Genomic DNA, 11595 nt, shown 5'->3' on the forward strand with positions numbered 1-11595 from the left:
CTCTGCCTATCAGAGAGTCTCATAACAATTTGTCCAATAACATACGCAATGGTTAACTACATCTCATAACAAACATGCAGATGATGTGTATAGGCATGTATCATAATGCTATGTTGTCACATACTCATAATCGGTATTAATAACTGGCATCAACAATTGACCTCGATAATATGGACATTTAACCAACATTGCCCCTAAGGAATGACCCACATAGAGCCTAACATATAGTGGACCCATGGCCTCGCACAAGGGCTTAATATACAACACCATGAGCCTTACTCAAGATCTTAATACACATCACGATAGGCCTCTCACATGGGCTTAATATACACCACAATGGGCTTCATCACCTAGCCCTCAAATGCATCACAATGGACCTCATCACATAGACCTCATATTCATCACATTAGGCCTTAAACATGGGCTAAATACACATCCCAATGGGCCTCAAATACGAACCGCATATACATCACATTGGGCCTCAAACATGGGCCGCATATACATCATATTGGGCCTCAAATACGGGCCATATATACATCACATGGGTCTCGACAATCGGCCTCGACAATCGGAATCGATGATCAACATCGACAATCGGCACCGACAATCAGCATCGATAATCGGCACTGATAATTACCATATAAACAAGGTGGGATCCATAGATAAATAGCCAATCAACCATAATATAAAGATTGGCCCTCAACTGTGGTTATATCAAATCTGATAGCGCGAAACCATTTGTCTATGACGAATGGGGCCCACTTATCTAGTTTAATTCATAAGAGAATTATGAGAATGGGTCTAACAAGGCCTAAGGGAAGGTCACAATGTGGACATCCAACCATTATTGCCCATTAATGTGGACATCTAAACAACATTGCTCCTAAGGAGTGGCCTACATATAGAGCCAAAACATATAATGAGCTCGTGGCCTCACGTAAGGGCCATATACACATCAAGTGGGCCACATCGTATGGGCCTCGAATACATCACAATGGGCAGCTCTCACAGACCAAATATACATCGCAATGGGCCTCTGACACAGGCTTAATATACATCACATAGGGACACATCCCATGGGCCTTAAATATATATCACAATGGGGCCTCTACCCATGGGCTCCAGATACATCACAATGGGCCTTAACCCATGGGCCCTAAATACATCTCATTGGGCCTCAACCCATGGGTTCTAAATACATCTCAATGGGCCACACTAACGGGCCTCATATACATCATAAAGGGGGCCTCTCATATGGGCACAACATACATCACATCAAGGTGGGGCCCACACATCAATTAGAGGTCATTATAGATCATTTCCCAAAAAATAAATGCCATCAAAAGATCATTTGGACCATACCACAAATAACAGTGGAGATAATGATTTTCACTGTTAGAATGCACAAGGCCCACCATAGAAAATCGTGGGAGCAGCCACAACCACTATTTTCAATGGTGGGGTCCGCTTGAACTTTAAATCTATCTCATTCTCTTTGTGATGCCATAAAATGATCTCTAACAATGGTTGGATGGTATAGATACAACACATGCATCATGTGGGCCACACTTTTCCAGATGGACAGCGTGGAATACAAAACATATCACGATAGGGTTCTACAGATGGATGGATGGCATGATAAACACAAACATCAAGGTGGGCCACACTTGTCTAGATGGACGACGTGGAATACAAAACATATCACGGTAGGGTTCTACAAATGGATGGATGGCATGATAAACTCAAACATCAAGGTGGGCCACTACATGGACGGTGCAAGAATGCATACATCCAAGGGGTCCTACTGACCTGTTGTCATTAACAGTAGCTATATAGCTGGTGGGCTGCTGGCGCACTAGTAGATGGACGGCTGGATGTATAATTACATCACGGTAGAGTCCCACCGTCCAAGTAACTGGACGGCGGGGATGAAACCATTCATCAAGGTGGGTACCCAAGGCTCCTGTCCGTCCTAGCCAAATGGGATGGATGGTTTAGATAAAACCATACATCACAGCAGTCTCCACATGGCACCGTCCAGAGTGGAAGGTGTGAGTACAACACTACATCATGGTGGTGTTCTACCATCCAGCTGGACGGTGGCGACACAACACAGACATCATGGTGGGGTCCACACCTGCCATCAAGGTAGGCCCCACCTCTAGCGATGTCAATAGAATAGCTATATAGTTGGTGTATGGTAGCCCAACCAATCCATCTCCACCATAAGTGGGTCCCACGTGGGGCCCACCATAACATTTATTTTCCATCCAATCTATTCATAAGGTCACAAAGACCTAAGTTAAAAGGCAAAACAAATTTCATATACATCTGAAACTTCTAAGACCAAAAAGGAATTTCAATGGTAGGCGATTTAATCTCTTACTGTTAGTGGTGTGGACCACCTGAGTGCCGTGAACGACTGATTTTTGGGATGTCCCAATAATTAAAGGGGACCCATCAAGTGCACGGTGTTGATATTCAACATACATCATGGTGGGGCCCATGGTGGGGGCCATCGTCCCACCTTCACACAGGAAGCAAGGACACTACTTGCTGTCATCGTCAGCATCTAGAGGACGCTGGCAGCAACAGCATCCTTCATATATTTTTTAAATTTTTTTTATTTCTCATGGTTTTTCATAGGTGGGCCCCACATCATGATGATCCAGTCCGCCTGCTGGGTTCTATGGCCCAGGACGCATCTAACAAGCCCAATATTCAGCATGTTTTGATGCACAAAAATGTCACAATGGGCCTTAACAGATTTAACAACATGAAACAATATTTTCTATGATATGGCCTGCTAGAGATTCGGATTGGCTTCATTTTTGGGCTCAACGTCTAAAACGAGCTGGGAAATAAGGTGGACAGTGTGGATACATTACATACATCAAGGTGGGGACCACATGAGTGTGACCCGTCCACTTTGAGTTAAAGCTGATATCCATGTTTTTCCCTCCAGCAACGTCTTGTGCTGGACGATGAATAACAACACATATGTTATGCGGACTCCATCGTCCCTTACCGGTGGACAGCATGGATGAAACACACATATCATGGTGTGGCCCGTCAAACGGATGACCTGGATCATACATCACGTAAAGTCCACAATGCTTTAAAAAAAGGGAGAGAGAGAGAGAGAGGAATAGAGAAGAAGAGAGAGAAATCGGTGAAGGGGAGGGACCCCACAACTATGGGCCCTCCCTATACTATACATACATCAAGTGGGTCCCAAATCATGTGAACCCTACATCAAAATCAAATGCTATGAACACCCACCTTAGATCTCTTCTTCCTTCTTCCATCAATGCATGCTAGAGTTCCAAAGGAACAATTTCAACGGTTGAGATGGACTTAGGATGGTGGGATTTAGTGGTTGGAAGGTGGGCCACACCTAGCTCTCTCATGGAGCTTGGACATGGGTTGCTTGGGAAATGAGGGAGAGAGAGATGAGAGAGTGGTTGTAAGGAGAGAGAGGGATGGGTGAGAGGTGGAGTGATGGAGAGTGATGAGTGTGTACTTGACATGTAAGGGAGAGAGTTGACTTTAGGGATGGGTGTTGTACTTTGACTAGTGATGTGATTGATGGGATTGATATGATGTTCTCTTGAGTTTGCAAATATGCAACATTTTTTCTCAAACTGAACGCGAGCCCACATCTCCTGGCCCAGGTATTGCCTCGGCGCGCCAGATGCGGTGTCGGAACCGCGACGACGGTGCGATCGCAAGAGTACAAGTTTCGAGTCAAGCTGACTCTGATATACTAGACATGACTCAGGATCACGTGCAAACGCCGATAACAGATCGTGGGTCACCGAAATTCGACCGGGAGGAGCGCGAAGGCCTATGGAATGGTATGGGCTAGGATGCCGGTCTTACATGTTGTGGATGATGTCCCGCTCATGCGATCATGTCCTTATTGACCTACCCAAGACCAATCGGCTATACCTCGACCGTGACCAACCAGATAGTGTTGAGTTAGTCATGTTCGTGGAGGCCAAGATGGTCCTTTACCAAGGTCATGCTACAGTCAGTGAGGTCGAGAAGAGATCGGTCAAGTCAGAAAAAGCAGATCTCGACAGCCATCTGGCCTACATCGAGCGCTCGCCAGAATGCTTCCTGGACTGAGAGGCAAAACTTAGCGTGGGACGCAAGGGCTAAAGCTATTAAAAGCTTCGAAAACATCAAGTGGACTGGCAGGTAGGTCCATCATCGGGCTCTTCCTCTCCTCTTCATCTTTTCCTTCATGGACACGGACTCTCACTTTTTTCATAAACATCTATGCATAATAACATTTGGTAAGGGTTTTATTGGAATAAGAATTTAAAGTTATTTCACCGTGTTGGCTCGGCCCGATTTTTTATGAATTCCCACAGCGAAGGAAAAATTTGCTTCAGAAAATAGCCGTTTATAGGGGCTACTGCAACATTACCATTCAAATCTTTTAGAACATAAGGTCCCCCTTTGAGCACTTGTTCTATAACATATGGTTCATCCCATGTAGATGACCATTTACCTAATGCTCGGTCCTTCTGGCTGATGGGCAGAACCATCTTCCAAACCATATCCCTTCCTCCAAAAGATTTTCCTTTAACTCTTTTGTTATATGCCCGAGCAACAGTTACCCTATTGGCCATAATAGAATTTAGGGCCTTAATACGAGACTCATCCAGTCCCTCAAACTCGGCCAACATGGCTTCTGTAAACTCTGGAGGACTCAACTGTGATTGATGCGTGACTCGTAATGATGAGACCATAATTTCTAAAGGCAATACTGCTTCATGCCCTAGGTCAGCGCGAATGGTCCGACCCCTATACTAGTACGAGGTGATACCCTATAAGCCCACAACGCCTCAAATATCTTGAGGTTCCATTCCCTTAGATTTCCTCGTATCATCTTCCTCAAGATGTTTTTTATCACCTTGTTACTAGCCTCGGCCTGACCATTAGCCTGGGCATAATACGGGGTCGAATGCAGGATTTTTGCCATATCGATCGACCATACCACGCATTTCTTTGGCCGAGAAGGCAGCTCCTCGGTCCATCTCCTAATAGATGAATGATGTTGGCCTCTATGAAACCAATGATGTTGGCCTCTATGAAACCAATGATGTCTTCATGACCGACCTTCCTCATAGGTTTAGTTTCGACCCATTTGGTGAAGTAATCGATAGCCACTATAATGAATGAATCTAGCCGGGTTAAAGGTGGATGGATCTACCTGATCAAATCAATTGCCCAACCTTGAAATGGACATGGCTTTATGATTGGATGCAATTTGTCTGCAGGCACATGCTGGACCAACCCATTTCTTTGGCAAGCCTCACAGCCCTTAGCGTATCTAATACAATCGGCCATCATTTCTACCCAAAAGTATCCATAACACTTAAGCATAAGCCTCATCTTTCTCCTTGCTTGGTGAGCCCCACAAATGCCTTTATGAACCCCTTCCATGACTGACATGGCTTTGTTTTTTCACAAACATCGAAGTAACACTCCATCAGCCCCTTTCCGATAAAGCACGTTATCAACCACAACATAGTTGATGGCCGATCTCCATACATTTTGATCGTTCTTGGTTGGAGGACTTTGTAAATAGCCCATGAGAGGAGCTCTCCAATTGTATTTGACAAATTTTTGTTATGTTCCCTCTCTGGAAAATAGAAGGCAATGACCTTCTTTGGACTGTGATCGACCTACCGGTCAATCCTTTCCAAACTTCCATACCTACCCCTAAATGTGCCATTTCATTGGCGTTCACATTATATTCTTGAGTGACATGCATTAATTAAACATCAACGAATTGCTCGAGCAACTGGATAGCCACAGCGTAATATGGTAGCAAGGATGGACTAGTACATTTAAACAATCCAGTCATTTAATTTATTACCAACTGTGAATCCCCAATAATCATCACATCCTTTACGCATGATTCTAATAGTATTTCCATGCCATTGATCATAGCTTCATATTCGGCCTGATTGTTGGTGCATTCGAACTCTAATTGGAACGCGAACTCCTGCTGATTCCTGTTTGGAGCGATAAGCACTATTGTAGCCCCAGCCATTTCGTGTGTCCTCGATCCGTCAAAAATTAATCTCCATGGTTTGAGTTGCACATAATACAACTCCGTAATATCTGGAGGAATTTACTTTTCTAATTCCGACGGGTGATCGGCTAGAAAGTCTGCTATAGCCATATCATTTACTGCTTTTGTGGCAAATAATCCATATCAAATTCTGACAATGCTAACACTCATTTGCCAATATGGCCACTTAAAATGAGCCGATTCAACATGTATTTAATCAAATCGGTTACAGCTATCACATTTACTCTTTCAGCCAACAAGTAATGCCTTAGCTTGGTGGCTAGGAAAAATGAGGATAAACATAATTTTTCATTAGTCGAATATCGTCGTTCTACGTCAAGCAAGGTTCGGCTCAAATAGTATATCGCTCTTTCCTTCTGCACATTATCGTCTTGTGCTAAGAGAGGCCCGACCGATTCTGTCGAAGCTGCAGTGTATAATTTGAGAGGTCGATCTTTGATATGAGGCATCAACACGGGCGGCTTCATCAAATACTATTTGATGTGATCGAAAGCTAGCTGGTGCTCTGCTTCCCACACAAACTTGGCTCCCTGTTTCAATTTCAACAATGGAGAGAAAACATCAGTCTTGCCTGCACAGCTGGATATGAATCACCGTAAGAAATTTAGGTGTCCCAAGATTTTTGCAACTTCCTTATTCCCAGACAGTCATGCATCAATCACGGCATGGGCTTTATTCTGATTGATTTTGATCCCTCTCTGGTGCACTAGGAATCCCAAGAAGTTACCGGTCGAGACCCCAAAAGTGCATTTCAATGGATTCATTTTCAATTTGTGTAACATCATCCGTTCAATGAACTTGCGCAAGTGGACCAGATTCTCTTTTGCATCAATTAACTTAACTACTACATCATCTACATAGACTTCCATGAAATGGTCGATCATATCATGAAAGATGGCATTCATTGCTCTTTGGTGTGTGGCCCCTATGTTCTTCAACCCGAAAGGCAATTACTACCCAACGATAAGTCCCTCGAGGGCCCGAGCATCTGAACGCAGTCTTAGGCACATCATCCAAGGCTTTGTATATCTGATTGTACCCAAAATGTCCATCTAAGAAATACACAATCCCATGTCTAATGGCCCGATTGATCAGCTGATCAGCAACAGGCATGGGATATTTGTCTTTGGGTGTGGCCAAGTTTAAATTTCTAAAATCGACACATACTCTCAACTTACCGTTCTTCTTTATCACTAGGACTATATTTAACATCCACTCTGCATATTTAATCAGTCGAATGAAACCAGCCTTCAAGAGCTGCTCAATTTCCTCTTTGATCTTAAGAGTGACTTTGGCCATCATTCACCTCAAAGGTTGTTTATACGGCCAATATCCTTCTCTGGTGGGTAACCTGTGCTCGACCAAAGATCTATCGAGCCCTGGCATATCGTGATAGTCTCATGTGAAACAATTTGTGAATTCCTGGAGTAAACTTGCTAACTCTTCTCGCTCGGGCGGTCATAACAGATTCCTTATAAATGTAGGTCTTGGATCCTGATCCGTTCCCAAATTGATTTCGTCCAATGGGTCCTGAACTTACGGTCAAATCTCTTCTACTTCCACTGATAGGTATTCCATCTTCAAGCCATCAACCTCAAATGGTTCATCTAACTCAACTAGGTTAATGAAGACCCCTTCATCAGTCCCTCGGTTGCGTCTCATTTGCCCGAGTCACTCCTGGTATCGCTTGCACGATACTATCTAGGTTTTTCTTTACTATAATCCCAATTGGACGGTTGTGTTTATTCCTCCTGGTGAACCTAATAGGCCCTACTTCTTCACCATAATAGTAGGCCTCATTAGCATTTGATGTAACCAAAAAGGGCTTGTTATCAACAAGGACCAACTCGACCTTATCTATATTCCAAATAATTACAAATTGGTGGAGAGAAGACGGGATACACATGAAAGAGTGAATCCAATCCCTCCCTAACAATGCATTATAACTTGACGAAGTGTCAACCATAAAAAATGGTGTTAAAACAGATTTGATGCCCATAGTAAGGTCGATCGGTAAAACACCATGCGTGTTGGTAACATGACCACCGAAATTACTAACTGTCACATCTGATGGAATCAGGTCGGCTGCGATTTTCCCCAGTTTAGCCATCATCCTCTTTGGAAATAGATTTACTGTGGCCCCATTGTCTACTAGGATCCTAATAATGGGACATCCACCCGAATGAGTCGATATGTACAACGGCTTGACATGTTGTGTCATGTCACTGGTGGGTTTATCTATAATCACCTTGTCAAAGGTACCATCGGATGCTACGGTGACTGTGTTAACATGCAATGCTCTATCATGTCTCTCTTCTTCAAAAGGAAAAGAGGCATGTTGTATGATTATCGGGGGAGTGTGTTCTTCTACATCCTCAGGCATTGTGTTTGGTTGAATTACCTTAGCTTGAAAAGTAGATGGCAATGTAAACACCATATTACTATGGAACATCACCAGCAGCAATGAGCCAAACACAATTTCACCACTCAAACCTTGCCGCCCTAGTGTATCACACTCAACTTTCTCGGTCTGATCGGGGAAATTGTCTACCATAACATCGAATGGGACATCAACCGTTGTATTCTTCAGCGTACTTGTAGTCGATGTGAGTTCATTAGCTAACCATTCTTCTGTTGGGAAGCAATCCTCACAGAAATAATCTGACAAGTTGTCAGTGTTGTCTTCTTCCTAAAGACCTCCTAAGTTTTTCATGTCCCTAAGGGGGTTTATATTTTCTTGACTAGTAGGTGGCATTACAACTTCGACCGTATTTACGGCCACTTGCTTGACGAGTGAAGGAATTCTCGAAAACGGACTGGGTAGCTTGGGTTCTGGTTGAGGAATATCCACTTCTCTCTCCCTTCACGTCGTGGCTTTCCGTCTCTGTCGTCGGCATTTTTGAATCCTGATCAAAATCTCTTGAATGGCCAGAAACTTCTGGTGGGTGAGTTGTTTCCACATTCCTTGTGTGACAGGAGGCTTGACCATCCTGGTTACGGGTGGCCCCCACCGCAATCGACGGCTGGATGCCGACTACCTTGGCTAATTACGATCTCAGCTAAGGTTGTGGATGTCCCCTTCCATCTGGGAAGGATCTCTCAAGTGTGAAGAGATTTCCCGAGCACAGCGATCGCGGAACTAACATTCTCGATGTTTTGTCCGATCGTTTAACAAACGGGCAGTTTGATAATGAGGAACTCATCATCGCTTTGGCGTGGATTGGCCGAACAATCTCTGAGGACTTCCCGAGCTGAGATCAATTCTTAGCCTCAGTCAATCCCTCAAGTCGGCAGTGACTGTGTTCACTTCCATGCCAATTGGGAATGTGTCGGTATCGATCAACATGACCTCCTCCTCCTTTTCTAGGAACTTGAGCAGTCCGCGATTGATGTGATCTTAGATGAGGTTCTTGAAAATAACACATTTGTTAGTGGAGTGAGACCAAGACCCATGTCATTTGCAGTATTCGACCTTTTGCAATTCATCAGCCGAAGGTATCTTATGATTAATAGACACTTTGATGAACTTTTCTTCTAATATAAAATCAAATATTTCTTCAACCTGAGTGATATCAAAAGTATAAACTTTTTGGGCCATTTGCGGGTCAAAGCAGTCGATTCCGCTTTAACCAATGTCGACCATACTATTGGTTTTTACCCACCACTTCGACAATCGCAATTTCGTAGTTAGGATGGTCATTGTAATACGTTCATACCGATGAATTAGCTCACCTGGCTCTTTCCTGGAGTAGTTCAACATAATGAGAAACCTTCTTAGTAAGGCCATATACGTCGACAAACTCCGTGCTTATAAATTTCTTACATAATTTATATTATAGACCATCTTGCGCGAGTTGCACGAACTTGGCTTTGGTCATGACTACCATATGGCAGCTTTTTGTCCACCCGAATCGCATGATATACCTTTTACATGGTTCCCTAGGCAATTGTCGAAACTGCACGAGATCGGCCATGGTTATGTCCCTGTTTCTGGAGAAAAATTGAGCATGGAACTTTTCCTCCAATTCCTGTTAGTTGTGATTTCTACTCTCAAAGAGCATAAGAGAGCTTTTAGATGGACTATTGTGGATCTCAGGGGAATAGACACCCTAATTTGTACTCACTGCATTCATCTCAACGATAATGCGAAATCATTTAAACAACCACAATGTTATCTAAATCTAATTATGAAAGACGTGGTTAAGGTTGTAAGCCCCGTATCCTAGCCCGTACCGTTCCGTAGGCTTCCGTGGTCCTCCCAGTCAAATTTCGGTGAGCCACGATGCGTAAATAGCATTTGCATGCAACCTTAAGTTGTATCCCGTGTTCCAGAGTCGGCTTGACCCGAGACTTGTACCCTAGCGACCGCATCATTGCCGCGGTTCCAACGTCACATCTCATGCACCAAGGCGATACCCATGCCAGGAGATGTGGGCCCACATTCAGTTCGAGGAAAAATGTCGCGCATATGTAAACCCAAGGGAACATCACATCAATCCCATAAATCCCATCAATCAAGTACACATCACCTCACATGTCAAGTACATGCCCCATCCCCAAGCAACCCCTAAAGTCAACTCTCTCTCTCTCTCCACCCATCAAGTACACCCATCACTCCATCACTCATCCCTCTCTCTCCTTACAACCCTCTCTCTCTCATTTCTCAAACCCATCTCCCAAGCAACCATGAGAATCGTCCAACCTTCATGAGAGAGCTTGGTGTGGCCCACCTTCCTACCACCCAATCCCACCATCCAAAGTTCATCTCGACCGTTGGATCGCACCCCTTGGAGCTCTAGATCGTGTTGGCAGAAGAAGGGAGAGGAGATCGATGGTGGGTGATCTTGGATCTAGATCTTTCTCATTTTTATTTTATTTTTTTTGTAATTTAAGGGCCCACATGTGGTAGGACCCACCTTGATGTAGGTTTTGTATCAAAGAGGGGCCCATAGTGGCAGGGCCCCTCCATCACTGCTAATCTCTCTCTCTCTCTCTATCTCTCTCTCTCTGTCTCTTCGTGTGATGGCTTGTTGTCACGCCCCAAACTTAGAAACCGAGCTCACAAAATTCCCGATCGCCAAATCCGGCGCCGATAGCCTCCATAGTACCCCATTCTCGGCTCCCGCCACCCATACACCAGGTTCCGATCCTGGGATTCTACAAGGAGGATTTCAAACGTGATTTTGATTCAATATAAGCATAACCCACGAACAATAACCACAAAAACACCATCACAAAATTCACTATGATAAAAAACTTTGAGTACAATGCGTATGAGAGGGAAATACAAAATAATAACAGAAACTCCAGAAGCTCGACTGCACACTCTAACTGCGACAAGGTTATGGCTGCGTCCTGGCATCACCTGCATGCATCAATTGTGCATAAGCTTATAGAAAGCTTAGAGGGTGGTGTAAGTGTGTGCGCAATATAAGCGGGCTCAGAATGCAAGGTCAGAGTAATGCAGAATCATGCTGATGAGT

This window comes from Magnolia sinica, chromosome 14 (genome assembly GCF_029962835.1).
Source record: "Magnolia sinica isolate HGM2019 chromosome 14, MsV1, whole genome shotgun sequence".
In the NCBI taxonomy this organism is placed as follows: Eukaryota; Viridiplantae; Streptophyta; class Magnoliopsida; order Magnoliales; family Magnoliaceae; genus Magnolia; species Magnolia sinica.